At 50.9% G+C, this 25,530-nt stretch overlaps 1 protein-coding gene and 1 long non-coding RNA gene across 2 annotated transcripts in view; one reads left to right on the forward strand and one right to left on the reverse strand.

Moving 5' to 3' along the window:
* PRKN (parkin RBR E3 ubiquitin protein ligase) overlaps positions 1 to 25,530 on the reverse strand; it is an 888,769-nt gene that overhangs the window by 9,696 nt on the left and 853,543 nt on the right. The window lies entirely within an intron of this gene.
* Positions 12,919 to 25,001, forward strand: LOC121146224. Its single transcript, XR_005882167.1, has 2 exons — positions 12,919 to 13,081; positions 23,605 to 25,001. It is a non-coding gene; the product is annotated as an uncharacterized LOC121146224 (long non-coding RNA).

Here is a 25,530-nt window from a genome sequence, read left to right on the forward strand (position 1 = left end):
TGGGTGGCTGCCTTCGGCTGCAGCCTGGTCTCCCTGTGACTGGCAGAATCACTTCTAGCAAAGATAAACCAGGTGCTCGTCTGATATGCATTGGGTCAAGTCCTGAGCTCCCAGGACCGTATGGCTTAGGGCTGGAAGGGGGCAGTGCAGCTGAGGTGAGGCCACGGGGGACCTTCCAACTTCCCCTGGGGCCCCAGCTGCAGCTGGGTGAGAAGGGAAGTGCCCCCTTGGTGCCCTATGTTGCCTGCGTTCCTGGCACTGTGCCCACAGGATGTCCTTCACACTTTGGCCAGTGCCAGCCTTGCCCCAGAAGGTGCAGTAGGGCTAAGGATCTGTAGTGGGGCCCAACTGGGGCACTCTAGAGGAGCTACCAGAGCTCTCTGGGTGTCTGAAGACCTCAAGCCAGGGTGGTGGCTGTCTTGTGCGCCCACAGTGAGATTCCTACTGTGCCCAGGCCTGTGCACCGCCGTGTTCTGGACTTCCTGGCCACAGAGCCCATGCGGAACAATCAGGGCAAGAAATTTGCTCCTTCCAGGGCACACTGGACACTCAACAGTCAGGGGCCATGTTTCTGGATGGCAACAATTCTGATGAAGTGTTTCAGCCACAGTCATACTGTGTGTGTGTGTGTGTGTGTGTGTGTATGGGTAGACAGGGGTAGTCTCACTTGATTCCCAGGGAAAGGTATGCTTTACAGACCCTGCCCTGGAGCCCAGAGATCATGGTGGGGAGGAGGCCAGGCCACTTGGGGGACCCGAGCTTGGGGTACCTGCTCCAGAAGACCAGTCGCCATTCAGGGCACAGAGGCTCTCAGGGATGGGCGCTCCTGCTCCCTCTGCCCTGGCTGAGCACAGGGATGGGTGCTCCTGCACCCCGAGCCTTGGCCGAGCACCCCCTGTGAGCCCTGTGACTAGTTGGTGGTGGCTGCCCCACTGTCACCTGCCAGGCTGACTTCACGCAGAGCTGGGCCAGCAGTGTCTGCAAGACTCAGAGGTGCCTGGAGTCGGGGACATGGTTAGGTTGCCATTCGGCAGCACAAGACAGGAACTGGGCTTGGTTTACTTGAGACAAGCTTTGCTGGAACTGGAGAAGCCACCAGGACACAAACAGCACCTGATAAAGCTGGCTTCTCAAAAGCCAGCTCCCTTCCGCTCTGGTGCCGCGGTGGCACGATTTCCCATCACGCAGACCTACTTCGCTCCTCTCTGGGTCTGATGTCTTCTTGTAAAGACTCATCACGAAATGGTTTTTGCTGTTTAATTTCTGCCCCCTGTGAAGGCCCTGGCTGTATAGCCTGTGGGCTGCAAGCTTCCACGTGTGGTGGGAGAGGCTGTGCGTGTGTGTGCCTGTTTGACACCCTTAGATAAATCACCGGTACCACCAGGCTGGAGCTTCTAACATCTCTGAGTTGAAAGCGAATCCAAGGCATGGTGAGTTGGGCCGCCGTGGTAATTCTTGGGCAGTGCACCTGCTGATCTTGCCTTCTGCCTAAGCCCTGCCACTGCACTTGCCCGTGGTTCTGCTGGGAGGAGGCGGCCATGGGACTCTGTTGCCCAGGGCCACTGCCCAGCGGTCTCCACCCTCTGCCTCTCGGAGAAGCGGCTCTGATGGCTCCGCATGACAGGAGAATCGCTTCACATCTTACTAGCCAGGAGATGAGATATAAAATCAGTTTCACGGTGGAGGAACACCCGGGAAGTGGATCAGTTTGTCAGAATAAATAGGCCTTTCCTGACATGTTCCCCTGCGCCCTGCTGCTGCGGGAGGGGCTCACGTGGGAAGGAGCATGCATGGCGGAGGGCCTTGCCAGGCAGCGTGGCCAGTGGCAGGGAAAGGCTGTGTGACAGGCGGGGATGGCACCACATGGATGCACCTGCCAACTGGCTTCCACTCCAGGAAAGTTAAAGTTAGCCTGAGTTGTGGTGTGGTGGGTTAAGCTGTCTGTGGTGATGCTGGCATCCCCTTAAGAATGCTGGTTCGAATCCTGGAAGTTCCTGTACCAATCTGCCTCCTTGTTAATGAGTCTGGAATGAGCAGATGAAGGCCCACGTGCAGGGGCCCCTGCCACCCGCATGGGAGCCCGGATGGAGCTCTTGGCGCTGGCATTGGTCTTGGTCCAGAACTGGTTGCTGTGGCCGTTTGAGGAAAGGACCAGAGAACCGAAGTGCTTGCTCACACTCTGTGTGTCTGTGTGTCTGTGTGCCCCGCTCTCCATTACTCCATCTTCAACAGAGAGAGAGAAAACTCTAGGTTCAGATACATCATGCAGTGAGTCTCTCTCAAGTGAACAGAAGGTTTGATTTGATCTTGACAATTTCAGGTTTTCAATGACATTGCCCAGGTGCTTGCACAAACGCTCAGTCCTTCATCCCCTCCCTGCACGCCCACAGTGAGCCCACAGGGGTGCCCTGGGAGGCGTACACGCGGCACTTGAGGCCTCCTGGGTGCTGTGGCGGCTGCCAGGCCGAGGTGGTCCCGGGGTCAATGGGGATTCTCCGACTCTCCTTTTGGGGATGTTGTATCTGTGGGAAGCTAGGTGTTTTTGAAAGGACCTGCCATGAAAACGAAACAAGTTCTCTGTGAATATTCTGGAACAGTAGATGTGGTTACTTAAAGTGAAATGAAACTTTTCTGTCTTTTCCAGGGATGACTGAGTTGCTGAGATGCAGGCTTGTGTGGTGCTTTGCGGACCCACGGCTCTAACGCCTGGAACGATCAGGGAGCATTCCTTGTGGTGGCCCATGGGTGTCAGGAGAGGCTTGTCGAGCTGCGAGGGTATTGTGGGCAGAGTCCTGGCCAACACAGGCATGGGCAGAAGCCAACCCCTCCCGGAGCCACTGTGCTGGGCCCAGTCTGCAAACCGTCCAGGAGGGATGGCTGCTCCCAGGAGCTGGCAAGGGAGAAGATAAAGCTGACTCCAGTGTCTGGCGCCCACTCTGCTGACCTGCCTCCTGTCCCCACGTGCTTGGAGCTTCCATCCACCCACAGGCTGCCACATCCCAGCCGTCTGCCTGGGCTCCCCTCTTGGGACAGTTCTAACCAATGACACTCCTGTCCATCAACTGCATTTTCAATAACAATCCTTTTCTTTTCAAAGTGCAGCACCCTTGTGTTAGCAGGTTCCCTACACTCTGCTCACTTGGGAAGCAGTCAGATCGCCACCTGTGCTGGCTGCATTCCCATGATGTCAGTGTCACCCATCAACCCTGCTCATCTGACCTGCTGTCCCAGGTGCTGCTGTGAGGAACCCAGTACGAGGGACGACCATGGAAAAGCGGCCGGCTGTAGGCAGGGGAGTGTGTCCCCATCACCCGTGTGGGCTCCCCTGACCCCGAGGAAGGAGGGGGATCCCATTTGCGCACTGCAGAGTCAGGTTCTGCCCACCCTGACCCCGCGCCATGCACTCTGCATGTGTCCAGCCAGCAGCGCAGCCAGGAAGCCATGTCCTCACCATATAGCTCTTTATATGGGAAATGTGCACATGTACACACAAACGAGGGCTAAGACCCTGTGGAAAAGAGTAAAAAGATGCTTATTTTGGTGCAAATGTTTTTGAAATGGTTGCCCAGCTTTTTTTTTTTTTTTTTTTACTGATACGTATTTCTCATGAGTGTTGGAAGACGTCCCGTATGCTTGCATGGCAGCATACACAGCCCGGATGTGTGTGCTAATATGCATTCTGAGTGCTTAGGTGGACCTGCCCTGCGTGTGATTATATAATGTCCTGTTTGTGTGTGTGTGACTACACACATACCCCGGGAGCACATGTCCATATACACACCCCGTGTGTGTGCTTGCCTACACACCCTAGGCACACATGTTCACAGACGCTCCCCGTGTGTGTGCTTACACTCACACTCAGGCTGTACCCACACCCGCACCTCCACACCGCAGACTTGCCACTCTGCCAGGACTCCGGCTGAAATGGCTCTCACAAGCCAACATCTTCCTTTTCCCTTGGAAAAGGACCGATGTAAAAAAAAGATTTAAAGTTCCTTTCTTATTTGCAAAATTGGAATTCAAACCTCTTTGCATTTGAAAATGACAAGTCCCAATTAGTCCAGGGATACAGTCCTCCGTTACTTTATTGTCCGCACAAAGTTCTCCACTCCCACTGGCGTACGTGTTTGCTGCCGACTGACCATGCTGCATACCGCTTCTGGTGTGTTTTCAAGGCTGGGAGCTTGTAGTGAAACTTGCTACTTAGCTGTCGCCATCCCAGGTACACACAAAATTTGAAACCATTTAATTTAATAGGAAAATTATTTAGGTTCATTTTTGTACTATTTTGCAGCTTAGCCCTTCTTACTATTGAAATCAGGTTTTCCCTTATAACTTGGCTGTACTACTCCCAGTTGTGGGCCACTGAACGACATTTTGGCTGACAGTGAGCCCAGGACATTAGAACGGCTTCCTGATGGCTCAGGTGAGGCTGCAGGGAGAAAGTCCGCAGGCAGGAAGGGCACAGCACCAGCTTTGCAAGCTTCCAGGTGCTCTCTCCAGAGCTTTCCTGGGAAAATTCCCCTTGCTGTCATTCCCAGCACAGTGTCTGCAGAGGATCAGGTCACCCTGAGGACACACTCCCAGGAAGAGCCTCCGGCAGGGCCTTGGGCAGCTGTCCAGGAGAAGGTGTGGCCATCACGGGAGTCACAGGGACACGGTGATATTGGTGGGCCTGACCCTGGGTAGGGTCACAAAAAAGGAATAGTGAAGTAGCGAATAGCAAAGTAATGAAAGGAAAGCATACAGAATACCAGTATAAAGGTGGTATTTTTTTATAGCTGTACAGTGTGTTTGTGTTATGAGCTAAGTGTTAATATGACAGTTAAAAAATTAGAGAAGTCAGAAGTTCATTAATTTAGAGAAATACTGTAATGTTTGGTTGAATTAGTGAGGAACATTTTACTATGAAGTCAGCCATGGTACACTTCCAGGTCAGAGGTCTCAGGTCTTCGAGTTGGTTCCACATCCTCTCACTTGCCCCAGAAGCTTCTGGTGCGACAGGCTCCATTCATGCCTGTGTCTTATTCAGACACCACACGCTTATACTTTGCATTGCACACCTTCACCGTGCCTCCCCAAGGGTGGGATCTGTTGAGATCCTCATGCACAGTCATCTTAGCATTGCTGAGTTTTCGTAGCAGCAACATGCTGTCTGGCCTTGCTGCCAACTGGCCATACCACCAGTGCTGTGGTCCACACCATCTGGGTGTGTGGGCAAGTGCAGTCTGCGGTGGCTCAGGGTCTGTGTGGACCCCTTCCTCATCCTCCAGCACTGCTTGGCTCCATCCACCACGGAAAACACCTGGTGCTGAGGAGTGCGTAGGGATTCAGCACGCTGTGATTTGCCAAGCCACCCTGTAGACAGCTGTTGTCTCCAACAGTCATAACTGGCTTGGCGTCTGGCAGGAGAGCCTTTGCGCTGGGGAGAAAATGCATTGGAGGGCGTTCTGGATTATTTATGACTGGGTTGATCTGGACAACTCTTTGCCTTGGATTTTGTGCCCATACAAAAGGAGCCAGGAGACCATGTGTATTGAATGCAGTGTCTGGGTCGCAGCAAACACAGTAAAAGGCTTTCTCATAGGGGTGTGATAAAACCTTGCAGTCGTGTGAAGGGGCACTGCGCTTTGATTTCCCATAAGCCTGTGACAGAGACGTTCAAAAAGGGGCATTTGTGTCCTCTTGGTGAGTGTGGAAAGAGACCAAGGAGCAGCCAGCAGGTGCTGCTCAATCAGGTTGGGATAGCCCTTAGATTTGCAGAATTTGCAGAAATATTAAATAAATCAGAAATGTCCCAGGGCTGATGCCACGACACAGTAGGCTAAGCCTCTGCCTGCGGTACTGGCGTCACATGTAAGCAGAGTTTGAGTCCTGGTTGCCCTACTTCTGCTCCAGCTCCCTTCCTACGGGCCAGAAAAGTAGCAGAGGATGGTTCAAAGCTTTGGGTCCTTGCACCCATGTTGGAGACACTGAGGAAACTTCAGGCTCCTGCTTTTGGATTGGTTTGGTTCCAGCTGTTGTGGCTATTTAGAGAGTGAACCTGCAGATGGAGGATCTCTCTGTTTCTCTGTGAACCTATCTTTTAGATAAAAAAGAAATAAATCTAAAAAAAAAAAAACTATTCTACTAGGCGTCACTCATTGTTTTCCCCCAGTGCTGAGCCTCTGTGTTGGGAGATCAGGAGAGAATCAGTCTGTGGATCCCTTCCTGCAGCCCAGGGGAGCATTGGAAGCAGCAGGTGCATGCTGCTGCTTCTTGGGGAAGCGATGTAGTGCAGAACATTCCAGAAGATGGCAGCAGAGATACATAAGTCTGGTCTTTTAGAAACAGTTTGCGTACCCAAAGAATCAGGTTCCCCGTGAGGCGACCAGTGCTGACGTGTGCAAAAGCGGCTTTGACGAGACAGAGCTGTTGAATTTTGGAAGTGGTATTAGGTAATAACTCACCGATACACAGCATTGCAAAGAAGAAATGACGATTATTTCTTACCAAGGACATGGTGCCTTACAGACACAGAACCCTGTGGTGGGAGGCAACCTCAGGCCTGAAGGCAAACTCACCAAGACTGCCCAGTGGCTAAAAAGAAGCCCCATGAAGGTGGCTGAATGTACAGCAGGGACCGAATCCCTTAGTCTTTCTTTTCCTAATTTTTTTTTCTTTTCCTATTGCCATGCAACCTCTGAAGTTGTTTCTGTGTTTGGTTGGTGACCTTGAGGAGGCTCCTACTCCCCGAGGCTTCATTTCTATTCATGGGATATCAACAAATTCTAAAAATCTTGGGCAGGCTGCAGTGGCAAGCTAATCCTCCTTCTGTGGCACCAGTTCAAATCCTGTCTGCTCTGCTTCCAATCCAGCTCCCTACTGACATGTCTGGGAAAGCAGCAGTGGATGGCTCAAGTCCTTGGACCCCTGAACCCACATGGAAGACCCAGAGGAAGCTCCTGGCTTTGGATCAGCTCATCTCTGGCTGGTGTGGCCATCTGGGGAGTGAACCAATAGAGGGAAGCTCCCTGTCTTCCCCCTGCCCCTCTGTAACTCTTTCAAGTAAAAAACAAATTAATATTTTTTAAGAAGAAAGAATTTTGAAGATCTCAACAAGTGCATGCTTATTTTCATTCAATTCTTCAGTTGTGCAGAGTCTTACTGTATGCCCCTGCTGTGTGTATGAGATATTCAAACTGTGCCATCTGGCACAATCTGGGCTTGCTGACAGGAAGCCCACACCTGCTGGAAGGACTATCCACTTGTCTCCTTCCAGCCAACTGGGTTCAGGTGTCTTCTTAAGAGATGTACATGGGGGCTAAGGCACCAGTGAGACATACTGTTTGAGTTGAAAGGCAGAGTTACAGAGAGAAGGAGAGACACAGAGAGAGCTCTTCCATCCACAGGTTCACTCCCAACATGGCTGCAATGGCCAGAGTTGAGCCAATCTGAAGCCGGGAGCCAGGAGCTTCTTATGGATCACCCAAGTGGGTGCAGAACTTGGTCCATCCTCCGCTGCTTTCCCAGGCACATTAGCAGAGAGCTGGATCAGAAGTGAAGCAGCCATAACAAAAACCAGTGTTCAAATGGAATATTGGCATCACAGCTGAAAGCAGCATTGGCCCTAAAGTGCTTCTATTTATATAATGTATATACTTACATATAAAAATATGATCTATAATAATACGTATTATGTATGTATATTTAACTTAAAAGTATCTACTGGTCATACATTTTTCTCCTTTTCTTTGCCAGTTCGGTGGAGATGTCATTTCTTGTGGTCATGTGCCTTAAACGAGTTTCTGTAGGTTTCCGAGTGGATAGTAAGCATAGGTAGCACAAATTCCAAAGGTGGAATAACAAAGTGTCTTTTATCTCTCCCTGGGCAGCCTGCAATGCTTCCCAGAGGGAATTCACTGCCCATCACTGTGTGGATTGTTTCAGAAAAAAACAGATGTGCTTACGCATGCATCTGTGGTATTTTTACAAAAACATTGTCTGACACACCACAGTCCACACCTTGCACGCTGTTCATGCACTACATCCTACAGACGCTCCACGCCAGTGCACACAAGGCTGCCCCACCTCCCTGGACAGCTCTCGATAGATGAACCTTCCGTCATCTCACCAGCCCCCTACCATGAGCACTTAGGTCTCTGCCAATATTTTGTCATGGGGAACGTCCTTGACCATGGGTTATTCTGTACATGTGCTAGGAAATCTGCAGGACACCTGTCTAGGAGTGAAGCAGCAGGGTCCAAGGGTGTGAGGACAGGACTGCCTTTGCAAGCTCGGCGGGAAGGGGTGGGAAGGCTCATTGTTTCTATCTGCAGCACACTGGCTTTCCCGTGACAGGGCTGGGAAAGGTGCGTCAGAAGACTCTGGAATGAATGCACACACTCCATGTAAGGCCTGCTTAATGTGTGCCTGACCACCACAGGGACCTGTGCCTGGCCTGACGAATCACCATGAACCCCTTCTGAGTCTTGCCCACGTGGCTGAACCAAGGCTGAGCACGGGCCGTGGTCTTCCCCACCTCCTCTTTTCTGGCTCATTCATGGTGCCGACATCTGCTTGTTCACCCTGGCCCTCAATCTTGCCTGCACTCAGTGAAGTTACGGTTAATGATGGTCAGCACTGACAGCCAACAAGTTGCAAGGAAAGGTTAGAAGGACAAGAAGAGCAGACGAGAGAGCTTCAGACCACATCACCCGGGGACTGTGTCCAGGGCACTCAACACTTTGCATGCTGGCCCTCAGCATCGCGCCAGCCGTCTCAGGGCAGAAGCCTGGATGGGGACGGGGAAGCTGGAGCAGGAAGCAGGGGATGGGGGAGTGGAACAGGTGCAATGTACAGCAGCTGCTCTCCATCCTCCTTCACCTTCACTCTGCTGGAAATGTGGTGCTAACGTCCACACCAGCTGTGGTCACGAGGTCCTCTTGGCTGGATCTTTGCAAAGCTAATCGAGAATGCCCCAGGGCACATCTTCCAGGCCGGGCCCGTCCTGTTTGAAAATCAGCATTCCCCAGCCCTGTGATGCAGCAGTTGGCTCTGTCCAGTAACAGCACCGGTCAGAGTAGCCAATCCCACAACACTCTCAAATATTGCCATTAATTAGCGAGCGTGTTTCAATGTGGCCATTCATTAGCAGAAAGCACAGCATATGTCTTCTAGAATTTTTAACTGGTCTCTAATCCTGTGACCTTATCATTTACAACCTGTACAGGCACTAGACTCTGAAAGCAATTGCGTGATGCCAGGAAACACGTGAGAGCTGAGCCATATGGCGGTGCTAGCCCAATGTGTCCTGTGAGCCTGCGGGTACCCTGATGCTCCCTGGCATGGCAGGGAGGGTGAAAGGCTTGCCCTGAACACCTGGGCCCTGCTGTGGCCACCTAGGTGGCAAGCAGGTTGGGGAGGGGTCCAGCTGAGGTGGACCATTCCCCCGCACAGCTCACAGACTTCTGTCTCTGGGAGTTTAGCAACTCACCCGTGATCGCTCAGTCAGACCTGCGCAGTCAGCCCCCGTCGTGCCGCACCCTTCCCCCGAGCCCACCAGGACGGCCTGGGTGTTGCCTTTCTCACACATGCTTCTGTTAAGCCATTTCCTCCTGCAATAGGTGGGCAGCATGGGTGACAGCCTCATTCCCCTGGGACCTGGTGTCTGGGCTGCAGCAGGCAACTTGCTGCAATGTGGGGCGAATGGGGGGCTTAAGCCATGCAGCTTCCAGCTCAGGTGGGGTAGCAGTGACACGCAGAGGACCAGTGCATGCTGTGTGACATCACAATTCATTGTGAGACATCACTGTGTGCTGTGTGACATCACTGTGTGCTGTGTGACATCACTGTGTCTGTTGCAGTTTAAAACTCAACTTGTGCTCGTGGCTTCAACCAAAGGTCCCTGAGTGCACGTTTGTGTGGGCGCCTGAGAGCCCAGGCAGAGGGGGCATGGGATTCCCAGGACCCAAGGAGTCTCAGCTCACTGCCCACTCATCTCTGCTCTCTACCCAGCTTTCTCCACCCAAGGTGCACTTACCAAGACTGTATGGCATGCCTGTGGTTGCTCACGACACAGTCAGCCGTGCACACGCCCACTCCCTGGTACAGTCAGCCGTGCACACACTCACTCCCTGGTACAGTCAGCCGTGCGCACGCCCACTCCCTGGTACAGTCAGCCGTGCGCACGCCCACTCCCTGGTACAGTCAGCCGTGCACACGCTCACTCCCTGGCACAGTCAACTGTGCGCACGCTTATTCCCTGGCACAGTCAGCCATACTTGTGGTCGCTCATGGCACAGCCAGCCATGTGACTGGTCACTAACACACTGGCACAGTCAGCCATGCCCGTGGTCATTCCCTGGCACAGTCAGCTATGTGTGCATGTGGTTGCACACTTGGCAGTCAGTCATGTCTTCTTTCTGGCGGTCTCAGACTCCAGTGAGGTCACAGGGCTGCACACCCAGCAATGCAGTGTGGAAGCTCCTGCCAACGAGCTGAGCCCCACGCTGCAGGGCACAGGCACTTGGGAAGCCTGGAGCCAACCCTGGGTTACTCAAAGGCCCACCAAAGGGCAAAGGTGCAGACACTTCCTTAGAAAGTCAGTGCTGGGGGTCCTAGCACAATAGCCTAGTGGCTAAAGTCCTCACCTTGGATGTGCTGGGATCCCACATGGGTGCCAGTTCATGTCCTGGCTGCTCCACTTCCCATCCAGCTCTCTGCTTGTGGTCTTGGAAAGCAGCTGAGGATGGCCCAAAGCCTTGGGACCTTGCACTGTGTGGGAGACCCAAAAGAAGCTCCTGGCTCCTGGCTTCAGATTAGCTCAGCTCAGGCCATTGTGGTCACTTGGGAAGAGAATCAGTGGACAGGAGATCTTTCTGTCTATCTCTTTCCAGTAAAAATAAATAGATCTTAGGAAATAAAAAGTCAATGCCCAGTGGGTAAGGCAGTGGCCCGTGATGCCAGCATCCCATATGCGAGGCCGTTCGTGTCCTGACTGCTGTGCTTCTGATGCAGCTGCCTGGAAAACTCAGCTGAGGCTGACATGTGCTTGGGCCTCTGCCATCCACTTGGAAGAAGCTCCTGGCCAGCTGCGTGTCCTGGTCCAGTGCTGGCCATTGTGGCCATCTGGGAAGTGAGCCAGGGGAGAGAGTATTGGGGTCTACCACCCTCCCCTTTCTGTAACTGACTTTCAAAGTAAATAAAGAAATCCTTAAAAAATATAGGAAATTCAGTTTGGGGCCCCAAATTCAAATATTGCTAATAGCACCGCGGATGTCAGCACTGCTAATGGAGCCAGCTGTGGTGGCCTGGGGCAGTGTCATTCAGTCTCTTTCCTGTTGAAACCTGTGGGAAGAGACAGTCTAGAATAGCCCTGGCTGCTGAACCCTCAGGAGCAGGAGCAAAGTGGGGCGGCAGTGGGACGAGGTTGGGGGACCTCAGGCAGATGGGAACATTGCAGGTGTTTTAGAGTACAGGAACCCCAAGGCTTTGTTCCTAATGAAGGCACCAGTGACTTTCAACTGGTTGAAGACTCAGGCGAGCTTCCCTTGGCTGGGTGAGGGAAGTGGGCACTGCAGGTGCACAAAGTCCCTTGGGCCGAGGAGACCTAAGTGAGCACATGTGGGCATTCCTGCTAAACACCGAGTTTTCTTCTTCTTCTTCTTTTTAAGAAGAATCAGAAAATAAGAAGCGTCCTGGGTTACCTCCAACACTCCCAGAGTCTCTGAGGTGTCTGATTTACTGGTTTGCTTGCTTTGTCAAGCCTTGGCCAAGGAAAGAGCATGCAGATAGGGGCTGGTTGGCAGATCAACGTGCTGCAGGCAGGGGACTGAGCCTGCTGTCAGCCACATCAGCCTCCACAGTGGCAGGAACATAATGATACAGTCGGTCAAGTCACAACTCGGGCTGTATCCGTCCTGGGCAACTAGCCGCCCCTTGCTCTAGGTGAGCACAAAGTTTGCATCAAGGATGTTTACCACGGAGCATGAGGTTTGGTCTCGCAAGGTTTTATTTGATCTATTTTTATGCATGAGAGCCCTTTTGCCTGGTTCACTCCCCAGATGTCTTGAATGCCTGGGCCACAAGCCAAGAGCTGGGAACTCAACCTAGGGCTCTCCGTGGGTGGCAAGGACGCATTTCCTTGAGCCATCAGCTTGCCTCCCAGGGCAGGGAAGCTGGGGTGTGGGAAGTGAATCCGCTGCTCCAGTGTGCGTTGTGGGTGTGTGAACTGCTGCACCACCATGATCCCAGCAACAGGACATGATGGATAAACAAATAAGGCCCACCCTGCCTGAGGGCAGTCATGTCTGAACACCAAAGACCAGTGCTGGAAGCTGGCCACGCTCTGGTCAGGCACGCTGTGCAGTTCACTCTTGAGCTGAAGTCCATGCTGACGACACAGCTGTGAGAAAGCTCAGAGCTCCCCACACCTTGTCCAGCTGACGCCACTCCACGAGCTCTTGGACACATTCATTTGGGCTTGGGAGGATGCCCTGGGACCTCAAGAGACTGCCTTGTGACTGCTCATGAATATTCCAGCTCCAAGAGGGGGGAAGAGAGAGCAGACTGATCCCCAGCCTCCTGGGAGCTGAGCCAGTTGTGCTCCTGCTTGTTCTGGGGGTGCCTGACCTCAGTGGGAGCACTCCCCACGTCTCCCCTGGCTCCCTCTTCCTCTTCCGACAGGCATCTTTGCCCTGGCTGCAGACTGTGGCCAGGAGCCAGGCACTCCAAGGGCTGCTCCCACCTTCCCACAGAGGCTCTGACAGCCACCAGCCTCCCCAACCCTGTTCTAGGCCCAGCTGGAAGACCTCTGGATACCTGTTAGCGGGAGATAAGGCATGCCCTGGCGGTTACCAGCAGGAGGCGACTTGACAAGCCTTATCTTCCCATAACACTCACACCTTGCAGCCTTGAGCTAAATCATAGAAGAAAAACTGGAGTTAGGAGACTTGTCCCTTGCCTAAGTATTTTCTTCCTCTCCTAATTTTATCGCCTTGCTAAGGAAGTCAAAAGCAGACTAATTAAGTCCGAGCTAAAGGGCAAGTACTTGGACTGCCTGGCCGACTGCCCGGAGCCGCCAAGATAACGGGACTTGCAGGTGAGTGAGCTGGGCATAGCACATCATTGCTTCAGGGTCCCTGGCACCAGAGATGTTCATGAAGCCGAACAGCCATGAGCAGAAAACTGACCACTTGGCAATGCCCTTCTGGCAGCATGGTAGCCTTTGGATGGCCTATAGGGATTGTCTTTAGAATGGACTGGCTCCCAATTCCTTTGGCACTCTCTCTCCGCTGGGGACCAACTTCTATCCTGGACTTTCTACCTCATGATTCAGATCACTGCAGGCACAAACGGACCATCAAAAATTAAGACTTCAGAATAGGAGCCATTGCTGTGGTATAGTGGGTTAAGCGGTGGTCTGCAATGCCAGCAGCCCATATGGGTACTGGTTTGAATCCTGGCTGCTCCACTTTTGATCCAGCACCCTGCTAACATGGCTGGAAAAGCAGTAAAGGATGTTGTACTCACTTGAGAGCCCTGTAAGAAGCTCCTGGCTCTTGGCCTTGGCTGAGATGGCTCAGATCTGGCTATCTATGGAATGAATCAGCAAATGGAAGAGCTAAATAAACTGGAAATAGTTGCAAGGATCTAACATTGTAGTCTTGGAAGTCCTAACACCCCGCCTCTGGTCCTCACCTCTCCCTGGACTTGAGTTCTCTTGGGGCTCACCCAAGTATGCTCAGCGGGGCTCCCAGCACTTGGTCTTGAGGAGATCATCAAGTCTCCCTCCTCAAGGCAGGGGCAAAGGAGGCCAACACTTGCACAGACAAGTGAGTGCTCTTCAAACATCATGGAAAAATACTGTGACTAGTCCATGTAGTACCCATCTCACGACCTTGCACCAAAACCCTATTTCTTCGAATTTCACTTCTCATGAGCAGAAGGGATGTGACCAGAGTCCACTGGGGCCACTGTCGTGGCACACCAGGTGAGGTCACTTGCTATGATGCTGGTAGCCCGTGGGGGAACCAGGTTTGAGTTCTGGCTGCTTGCTATCCAGTTGCCTGCCAAGGTGCTTGGGAAGACAGCAGAAGATGCCTTATGAGCCAAGGTTCCGGCCACTCATGTGGGAGACAATGATGGAGTTCCAGGCTCCTGGCTTTGGCCTGCAATGGCCCCTGCTGTTGCAGCCATTTGGAGAGTGAACCTATTTTCACTGAAGTTGGGAAGACTGATCAAGTTGCAGCCTGGCCATCCATTATCTCCTCTAGTTGCACAGCTTTCTAACCTGAACACGACTTGGGTCCCCAAAGATGTCAGAGGCCTTTGCTTCATGATGGCTGGATAAAACTTAGCGGGTGAAACAATGACAAGATTTGCCATTGGGGTTGGGACTTGAGCTACATACTCACACACCTGTTTCTCCAGACTGTTGCTCACCTATGGCACCTCTCCATGGAGGTGGGTCTCCCCATCCTATTTCTGGCCTGCTTCTAGGTGGCATGAGCAGAGCCCATGGCTCTGAGCCCTCCCAGCCGGGCGTGCTCCTGCGGTGAGCCTCACATCCGCTAGGAGATTGAGAAGGTGGTTGTAGAGGACGGAGAGGATGAAAGGAGGGCCTACACCTGTCACCACTGCAGCCCTACAACGCGGCTGTTCCCAGGGAGGACTGTCCTTCAAAGAGGGGACTTTTCTCTGCTGGACGGTGAAAAATGTGATTTTCTTTTTTTTTTTTTTTTATTATTTTTTCATTGGAAAGGCGGATATACAGAGAGGAGAGACAGAGAGGAAGATCTTCCGTCCGATGATTCACTCCCCAAGTGAGTGCAACGGGCCGATACTATGCCGATCCGAAGCCAGGAGCCTCTTCTGGGTCTCCCACGTGGGTGCAGGCTCCCAAAGCTTTGGGCCGTCCTCGACTGCTTTCCCAGGCCACAGGCAGGGAGCTGGAAGGGAAGCGGGGCTGCCGGGATTAGAACCGGCGCCCATATGGGATCCCGGGCGTGCAAGGCGAGGACTTAACCACTTGCGCCACCGCGCCAGGCCCGAAAAATGTGATTTTCTACGGGGGACCACCAACAGTGCGTGTGAAGAATCTAAGATTTCACAGAGGTGGGGTGGGAGAACCCACTTAGAGCCCTGGGTATAAGCCTTGAGCAGCAGGGCGTCAGCAGGCGGCAGTGACCCCTCCAGTGTCCTCCCTTGGTTGCATTCTCCCTCCCTCTCTATGTTTCAACCTGAAGTAGTGACCCCGAGTTGTGCTTTATGATGTTAATAACAAGGAGGCTTTATATGTCAAGACAAAGTGGCTCTTAGTCTTTTTTTTTTTTTTTAAATGACTGATTTATCTGTTTGAAAGTCAAAGTTACAGAGAAAGGGAGAGAAATTGAAAGAGAGCTTTCATCTAGTATTCACTTTCCTGATGGCCACAATGGCCAGGCTGCAAGGCAGCGTCAGGAGCCTCACGCAGCTCTGCTTGGCTGGCTGCAAGGCAGCGTCAGGAGCCTCACGCAGCTCTGCTTGGCTGGCTGTCCAAGCACGTGGGCCATCTTCTGCTGCTTTCCTAGGGGCATCTGTAGGGATCTGGATCCGAGGCAGGACAGCTGGGGCTCCAGGTGGTGTCCAGGTAGGCCATAGGTGCTGCTTCACCTTCTGTGCCACAACACTGACCTCCCACTCAGGATTCACACACACAACTGTGTCTGTGGGATTTTCGATAAGCAGTTTCTGAACTTTCCTTCACCCTGGGCTTTCCGTTCTTTTCAGGCAAAATGTCCTCATATTCAGGGACTTGCCAGCAAGTTCAACTGTAGTGAACTTGTCTGTCTCAACCTGTGTTCCAGGCAGAGTCATGCTCTCTCTGCAAGGCTACCACCAATCGCAGCCTGCTGGTCTGTAATCAGGGGTCAGCACAGGCATGCTGTCAGCAGAGAACTGAAGGGTGCACTGGCCTTGGGAGTATCACTTAGATCGGAGCCTCTCAGCTGGTTGAAATACAGCTGAAATGATGTAGTTACTCATTTGAAAGGTAGAGTAACAGGCAGAGAGATGACAGGAGGGAGGCAGAGAGAGAGAGAGAGAAATCTTCCCTCTGCTGGCTCACTCCCCAGATAAGTACAATGGCAGAGCCCCAGCAGAAGCCAGGAGCCCAGCGCTGGCTTCTGTATGCTGTATGCTGTATGCTGAGGGTTCTGTATGCTGGTGGCAAAGGACTAAGTAGTTGGGCCATCTTCCACCGCTTTTCCAGACACATTAGTGAGGAGGTGGGAAGAAAGTGGAGCAGCTGGTGCGAGTGGTGGGTCAATCCACAAGGCATGCCACAATGCCAGCCTATTTGAGATGTTGTTTGCTCTAGTAAACCAAGGGCTTGGGTTTGTTTGGTGCTTTTTTATAAAACAGAAACTTAGAAAAGCTTAATTAAGATTTACTTTAAAATCACCAAATTATATTTTCATAAAAGCCTCTAAAGTGAAACTGCTGTATTTGTTGAATTTTAAAAAAAATATTAGTTTTATAAACATGGTTTCATAGTTTTTTTTTTACACTATAAGGAGATTTATAAACTGCATAGAAAGCAAGAAAGTCATACTCAAATGCTCATAATTTCTAAGAAATCTGCTAATAGTCATTCATTATTAATGAATCTTAAATGTAGAAATGTGCTGACTCAATAAACACGAAATTCCGCTTCTCATTTGCCCAAAGTGGAGCTGGAGTGGGTTGGGAAGGGAGGTTAGGTCCCCCCTGCGGGGATGGCCAGTCTGAATGCTGGCATGGGGGCTTTCTGGGGAGCAGGCTGCCACCAGGTCTGAACATGCATCCATGACCAAAAGCAGCTTTGACTGAATACTAACTTGGCAAAACTTTCCCAATGTAAATATTTTTTCAAGACTAGAAGAAAAATCGTGCAGGCAGAGCTTTAGAAACATGTCCATGTTCGCATCCTCAAAACTCTTCTTTGATAATCCTTCCCCACCCCCAACCCATCCCATAGAGAAACACACTGAACGTAAGGCTCAGGGAAGCTATCGCCAGTCTGTAAGATAACCATTTAAATCAATCCCGGCACCCTCTCATGAGTGGTCTCCATTAGAGATGCTAGGGGGCGGGCATTTGTTCCTGGGCTTAAGACCTGTGTTAAGATACTGATGGTCCCTGTCAGAGCTCCTAGGCTCAGCACCTGATAGCTGGCCATTCACTTCAGCTTAGTTCACAAGACTGGGTTCCTGCTATGCACTGTGGGAGTTCGTACTGAGTTCCCAACCCCAGGCTTCAGCCTGGACCTGGCCACTGTGTGGGCATCTGGGGAGCGAACTAGCAGATGTAGGAGTGCTCTTTCTGTGTCACACACGCCTAACTAAATGGAGACTTTTACAATGCTATTAGGGAGAATCGAGATGGTAGAATAGGGTAAGGTCACATAAAAACAGACGGAAAAACATTAGTCAGTGTGAAACAGAGAGGACACATTCTAGGAAATAGGAGAGGACAGAACAATAGCAGCGGGGTACCTGGAGACTGACAGACACAGGAAAGCAGTGGACACAATGGTGTGGTGTTGCAGTGACTGATAACCCAAAGCATTCAACGAGTGGTGATCTGAATTGCACTGGCAGCCGAAACTCCACCAACAACCAGGTGGGAAGGGATTTTCACCAGGAGCTCAGGAGGTGACCACAGACAAAGAACTGCTCGTTTTACTAATTTCTTTGATTTGACCAGGGGCAGAGACAGAGCAGCAGATCCCAGATGGGCAGTGCAGGAACAGGGTGGATTTCATAACCCAGTCTACCTCCTAGAGCCATATAGGGTGCCATTTAGTTTAAGAAGGCAAAGGCTATGCGACAGTACTGCGGATGCACTGAGCTGGGAGTGAACTGATTTTGGGCTCAGCAAAACGCAACAACATGGCATCCTACAGGTTCCACCCAAGACAGGTCTGGGTAGCCCTCAGACCTGATGGCCAGCAGATCAAGAACTTTAGTAGTTGCACATCAGGCACCATTTTGAACCATTTAAGACTGCAGAGACAGCAGTGAGCTGCGCATGTGCTGAGCTGGGAGAGAACTCACTGAGCTCAGTGCATTGCACTGGTCTCACAGGAAAATAATACCAACTTTGGCATCATACGGGTCGAAATAGGTCTGTGTGGCCCCCAGACCTAACGAACAACAGGTTCCAGCAAGTTCAGCACCACCAACAACCTAGCCATATAGGATACCTGGTGTCTCCCTAATCCTGGGACCTGCTCCAACCAGAAGTGGGAGAAAGGTTGTACAGACAATGGTGCAGCCTCAGCACGGTATCACAGGAGGTGGAGAGTGGTGAGCCAGGAGCCGGGGCTATAAAGACCATGGTGGAAATCTAACGTAGGAACCCAGACCTGGAACTCGCTGGATGGAGTGGCACAACTGATGGAGTGGTACACAACAAAGTGTATCAACTGCAATAAGTAAAATTGAACTGTAGACCTGTGGGTGACAGAGCTTAGAAACCTGCCCCCAGGAGAAGAATCTGCTAACCAGAAGTACAATTACCAAGAGCAAAAGAAGAGACAGAGGCTCAATGAATATTACTGAAGACTTCCCTGCAAAGGAGCAAAAGCTTACCTCAGAGTTCACTGAGGAAGACATCGAGAAAATGGGGAACACAGAATTCTAAACAGTTGTTATAAAACTTCTATCAGCAACAAGAAGCACATAAAGCAGGCATTCAAGGAATTTAAGGAATATGTCACATAGGAAATGAATCAAATGAAAGCTGATATATCAGAAGTGAAGAATACAGAGGAGCAAATTAAAAGTACAGTGGAGAGTTTCCAAAATAGAATGGAGGCAGAACAAGATAATTTCAGAATTAGAAGATATTTCCTGTTACCAGGGGGAAAAAGCTGGAAGTAGAGCTGGATCAGGCTAAAAAAAGTTTTCAAGAATTGAAAGAGACTATTAAAAGGCCAAATATAAAAGTTATGGGAGTCCCAGAAGGTGCAGAGAGAGAGAGACAAGTTGGGATTAAAGGTGTATTCAATGAAATAATAAGGGAAAATTTCCCTAATCTGGAGAAAAAAATGGGAAACAGGATCCAGGAGGGGCACAGAACTCCCAACAGTGTTGATCAAAGTGATCTTCATCATGACACATGACCATCAAGCTCTCTTCAATTGAACATAACAAAAGATCCTTAAATGTGCACGTGAAAAATTTGATTGACATATAAAGGAATTCCAATTAAAATCACAGGAGTCCTCTCACAGGAAACTTTACAGGCCAGAAGAGAATGGAGTGACATATTCAGATTCTAAAAGAAAAAAATTGTCGGCCTAGGATAACATATCCAGCAAAGCTTTCTTTTGTCCCTGAAATACAATTCTTTCACAGTAAAGAAAAGTTAAAAGAACCTGCCTCTTCCAAACCTGTCCTATAAATGATACTTCAAGATGTTCTCTTGACAGAGGAGAGGAATAGCGTCCACCAAAACAAAGGCAAATGGGAAGAACATCCCAGTTCAATGACAACAGAAGACTAAACTAATGAACAACCCATTGCTAAAATGACAGGACCAAAGTACCACCCATTCATAGTAACCCTGAATGTAAATGGCTTAAACTCATCAATCAAACATAGACTAACAGATTGGATTAAATGCAAAACCCATCTATTTGTTGCCTACAGGAGACTCATTTTACCAAAAAAGATCAGCAGAAATATATTTCATGGATTTGGATTTTTTTGTTAGTTTCATCTTATTGAAACACTTTCTTGTGATTAAATTCTTCAATGACTCATAGATCATACAGTAGCATCATTTTCTTTCAGAAGGTTCTTGACTTTCTTTTTCATTTCTTTAGCGACACATTAGTCATTCAGTAGCATGTTATTTAACTTCATGGTATTGTTGGATTTCTTTTTTCTTCCTGTTGTTGATTTTGTTTTGTGGCTTTTGATTTTAAGTGGATGTATAGAAATTGTGTAATGGAAACTGTCATATCCAGATGTGAGTATACAGTGCAGTGTGCATCTCCACTTCCAGACAAAGATGGACTCTCAATGAAACCATTAGATGCATCCTGACAATAGTTTGCTGGACTCTCTGCCATTGTCCAGGCCCACAATGATGAACGTATGACTGTGTATGGAGAAGTATACTACAGTAATGATACAGGGAAACTCAGTGAGGGGGGAGGGAATTGAGGACGGCACAAGGGAAATCCCAGGGCCTATGGAACTGCATCATAAGATGACAATAATGAAAAGAAATAAAATAATAATAATAAAAAAGCTATTAGGGCCCAGTGCGATAGTCTAGCGCTAAAGTCCTTGCCTTGAATGTGCCAGCATCCTGTATAGGCACTGGTTCTAATCCTGGCAGCCCTGCTTCCCATCCACCTCCCTGCTTGTGGCTTGGGAAAGCAGTCGAGGACAGCCCAAAGCCTTGGGACCCTGCACCTGCGTGGGAGACCCAGAAGAAGCTCTGGGCTCCTGGCTTCGGATTAGCTCAGCTCCAGCCATTACGGCTGCTTGTGGAGTGAACCATTGGATTGAAGATCTTCCCGTCTGTCTCTCCTCTTCTCTGTATATCTGCCTTTCCGATAAAAAAAAATAAATCTTTAAAAAAATGGTATTAGAGAAATAGAGTGGTTTATGGCACACTGTTCAGGGTGGAAGGCTGGTGAAGAGGCAAATTAGCATGAGCTCATTTCTATTAATATGTGTGTGTGTGCGTGTTTGTAAAAAAAATATTCACAAAGCTCCCTACTATTCCAGCTGTGTGGGATTCTGGCTACTTTCTATTTTGTTTCCTCTTTTTCTATTTGTGTGTAGTTTTCTGCCTTTTTTTTTTTTCCAATAAGCACACATTGTGTTTGTCATGAAAGTTCTAGTTTTTCACTGAAGAAATGTTCTTTGGCGAGTCCCTGGGTTGGGGTTCACGTGCCGAGCCCCACTTAGGACTGAGGTGGCATTTCTGCACTGGGCAGAGGGTTGGCAGGGGCAGGTGGACAGCAGGTGCAGGAAGCAGAGACGGTGGGCACACCACGGGCACCACTGCTTGGAGGACACTTTTCGTACCCGTGTCCCTTGGAATGCTTTACACACATTAACAAAGAGTAATCCCCCCACTGTTTTGTTGAATCAACACTGGGAGACGCCTGAAGAAATGCTACCCAAAAAAGGGGAGGCCTCTGTCCATGTGCGTCTGAACCCCTCAAAGTCACAGACAAGCGTGCGGTGTCTCGCAGACGCTGCGTACAGAAAGGGGAATTTCTAAGACTCCAGCTACATGATGGAAAACACGCTTCATTTGGACAGCAAATCTGAGGCTATTAGACCATTACGTGTTCTCTGACGTGCCAGGTTATTACGGCCATATGGCTCCCAGAGTAGAATGTTTGGGATGAAATTACCAAGTGGCTCATGGGGATGCTGTATCTGAGACAGGTGCGCCAGACCGGAAAAGGCCCAGTCCCTTTCAGGGTGGCCCCTTTCTCAAGGCACGGGTGAGCGGCTTGTGTACCGGAAGCCCTTCTCAGATCAAGGAGAGGTGATGTGCTGGCTTGACATTCTTAGACTGCTGGAAGGTTCCAGACACTCACATAAGGCTGCCACTGAGCAAATGAAATCAAGTCCCAACATCCTGATATCCTTTGCCATGCACACAATCCCCAGAATGAGAATATAAAGCCCTCTTTCAGAGCACACTCCACAAATGCAGGTCCTGCAGCCCGGCCCCTGTGACAGCGTAACCTTCAGGGCCTGAAGAAAGATGCAGTCCCGGTCCTGGCTGCCTCTTCCTCACTCCCCAGGCTCTGGCAGTTGGCTTCGATCAATAGAACTGCTAGGTATCTCTATAAATCTGAGTAGAGATCCATTCTCCTAAAAGTCCAACACATTTTGCTTCTCAACTGAGGTGCAGGATCGGAAGATATTTCAGGGGGTATTTGAAATTGGAGATTAAATTCTGTCTTTATGTACATCGTGGATAGAAGCGGTAAGCTGGGTGCCAGTGATCTTTCTGCTTGCAGTCCCTGGGGCGAAACAGGTGACAGGTGCAGGCCCAGAGCACACGGGAGCTGCTGGCCGCAGCATGGGGCTGGAGTGCAGCTGCCCTCGAGCAGTGGATGGGGAGGCCTGGTGGCATAGGCCTGTGCCGCTGCTGTGAGCGAGGGCGTCTCAGCCGGCAGCCCTTGGACCACTGGAGGTCCCTGGCCACCCATTCTTCCACCCATCCCAGGTCACTCACTCACTCACTCACGCACTTGCTCCACAGTTCAGTCCCTTCCTCCATGCATCCAGGTTACATCTGCTCATGTGTTGGGGACAGAACAGAGTGAAAGATGAGCCTGTCTGTGCTCCCACTGGCCTCCTGACCACAGACCTGCAGAGTCTCAGGAGCGGCCCTTAGGCCAGTGAGAGCAAACTCAAACTTGACTCCTTTGCAAACTCTGCAGCCTTTCCCAAATCCCGGAGTGATACCAGCAAGCCAGGTGAGGAAAGTTTGAAAGGAGAAGTGGGGACATGTGTGGGGCTGTGGCGCCCTCTCTCCCTCTCTGCAGGGACTCTCCTGGATCACCGCCTTCATGGCATGGGCATTCCTCACCCCATGCCAAGACCCTCCTGGCCTCTCTTCTGTGCAGCTCAGTGAGAAGCCTGTTTCATACACTCAGCCATCTGTTGGCACACAGCTGGAAGGAGCCACAGAGGGCACTGGGTTGTGGGGCACTGCAGTGGGGGCTTGGGAGGAGGCAGCCCCAGGCGGAGCAGGTGAGAGCTCCGTGGGTGGGTGGGGACAGGTGTGGCTGGCGTGGTGGGCTGCAGTCCCAGGAGCAGGGCTGGCAGCACAGCAGGGTTTCTGCCAAGCCAGCTGCCAAGGGTTGAGGACTCCTCTTTTGGTAGGCCATGTGAGCCAAGCAGAGCAGGGAACCACACGGTCCCTTCTCTGAAACATGGATAATGCCAGACAAATGAGATGCGGAATCTCCCCAGCTCCAAGGGAGCTAATTTTAAAATGCGATTTTGAATGACCACTCTTTTCCTGCACCATCTTCCCAAATGGGGTCGAGGCGGTTCCCCTGGGGGTGCCACGGTGGGTGGGTGCTTGTAGACCTGACTCAGGCTGTCCAGGCCAGCACCAGCAGGCTCCCTGCTCAACCCACATCACCTTGGGAACCTCGGGAATTCCTGCTGCAAAAGGCTGCTGGGTGCTGCTCACCCTCCCACCTCCAGTGGGAAGTGAAGAGCCACATCTGCCAATCTCCTCTGGAAGACCAACTCTGCAGCTCTCTCTGAACTTCTGCCCTTTTGTTTTCAAAGACAGAAAAAAGCCAGCTCAACGGGGGTGTTCTCCTTCTGCTAATGTGTGTGCCCCTCCAGACTTCGCGGCCCCTCCACAGAGCGAGGGGTGGGTACAGCCTCTCCTCCTGGCACCCTGTTACAGAGGAAGAGAATCTTCCTGATGAAGCTCAGAGCTCAGAAGGCACGGAAGGCAAATTACCCTCCAGCAGCCGCGGAGCAGTCTGCAGCTAAACGCGCGGGGAGAGCCTGCGGTTGCCAAAGACTCGATTATGCACGGGCTGGGAAATTCATGGGTTTCCGTGTTAAATACTAACTCTCTTATCATTCGCAGGAAATTAAACTCATCTTGCAGAGGAGCCGAGCCTATGACGACGGATGCAGTTCCTCCCACCCTACGCATGGCTGGCAGCTGCGTGAATGCTGTGGCCTGTGTCTCCTGCCCCAAAGGACACGGGAGTCTGAGCTCTCCTGCCGTGCCCTGGGCCCTCCAGCTGTTGATGGGGCAGGACGTCTCCAGTGCTACTTCTGCTCTCACTCTCTCCACCCCTCTGTCACCAAGAGAAGCAGCGAAGGGTCCTGTTCACAGCTCCCTGCCATTTCCTTTCCACCTTCATCGTACCCATTGGCTGCATGAGATGGTGGTTTCTGTGCAGCCATTGTCACCTGCGATACCTACAGGCATGATTCAGCGGGTGCCCGCCTGTCCCATCACTGCTGGTTTTCTGCTTCCTTGCCTCCCGCCTTCTTACCGCGGGTGCTACCTGTCCCGTTCACCCACGCTGCAGCCCCTCTGTTGCGAGGATGAAAGAACGGCTGTGACAGTCATGTGCCACAACCTAACACCCGACTCAGCCTCGGGCCTCATGCATGATGGTGGACCTCTAATATTATCACGGAACTAGACAGCCCCATTACTCTGTGCCGTGGTGGAGGTCAGACTACCACAGCCCAACTCAATGTATGCACATGTGTGTGGAGGTGCTGCACACCCAGTCACTGGACAATGGTCAAAGACAAGTTTGCCAACTCAGGAGTTTACTGTACCATACTGCTAAACTGTACTGCACTATAACCCTTTGCCTTACTCTTTCAGACCACATTTCTACTTAGTAACACTCTGCTGTGCTCCACGTAGCAGGCCTTGCCTCTCTTCTTATGTTTGCATCTTGTTTGTTCAACGTGGTGCTGGCAGCAGTAGACTGTACACCACGTACAGGGGGCCTTCAAAAATGCTTGATGGAAATGGGATTGAAAGGCAGGCTTATTTTGGTGCAAAGATGGGTTGCAATTCATGCAGCATTTGTTCATAATACATGTAGGTGGACTTTATGAGAGGCATGGGTTTCATTTTTTTTTTTTTGCAACCAAAAGACACCTAATTTTAAATCTCATTTTCCACGAACTTTTTGCAGTCCCATGGGCTAGCCTAGGCATGCACTGGGCTAGACTGTCCTGGTTTGTGTCAGCACACACATGATGTTCTTGCTGCAATGAGATTCCCTAAAGATGCATTTATCAATATCCCCTGTGTATAACACACTCCGTGACAGGTCATCAGGCTGTGGCCATCTCCTTTCATTTGTGTGCTGTCTGGGTCACTTTCTCATCTCAGCGGTGGAGTTAGTAGCTGCAAAATCTGAGGGGTCCTCCACCTGCCTTTTATGGGAATTGTGTCCACCCATCTGCCTGATGCACTGGGACAGGCAGGCATTGGTTGGTAGAATATAAGCAAATGAAGGCAATGGCTTTGCATCTTTGGACCACAGCTGTGTCTCGCACACCTGCAATACACCCCGTGCTCAGACGGCGCCTGGTGCAGCTGTGTCCCATGAGTGGGTAAAGCAGGGCTCATGTTGCGATGCAGTGCATAAAGCCATCAACTGTGATGCTGACATATCATAAGGGAGCCAGTTCGAATTCTGGCTGTCCCACTTCGCATCCAGCTCCCTGCTAATGGCCTGGGAAACATAGTGGAAGATGGCCCAAGTACCTGGGCCTCTGCCACCTGCGTGGCAGACCAGGAAGAAGCTTCTGGCTCCTGACTGTGGTCTGCCTGAACCCCTGGCCGTTGTGGCCATCTGGGGAGAGAACCAGTGGATGGAAGATCTCTCTTTGTCTCTACCTCTTCTTCTTTTGCTATAGCTCTGATTTTCAAATCAATCAATCAATCTTAAAAAAAAATAAAATCATGTGTGAACAAGGATGAGGGCTGCTAAGTTTCTCTCCTGAAGTCACTGACTGACTCTCCCAGTTGAAA

This window comes from Ochotona curzoniae, unplaced genomic scaffold, assembly GCF_017591425.1.
Source record: "Ochotona curzoniae isolate NIBS_2020 unplaced genomic scaffold, NIBS_Ocur_1.0 scaffold_3890, whole genome shotgun sequence".
NCBI classification, from domain to species: domain Eukaryota; kingdom Metazoa; phylum Chordata; class Mammalia; order Lagomorpha; family Ochotonidae; genus Ochotona; species Ochotona curzoniae.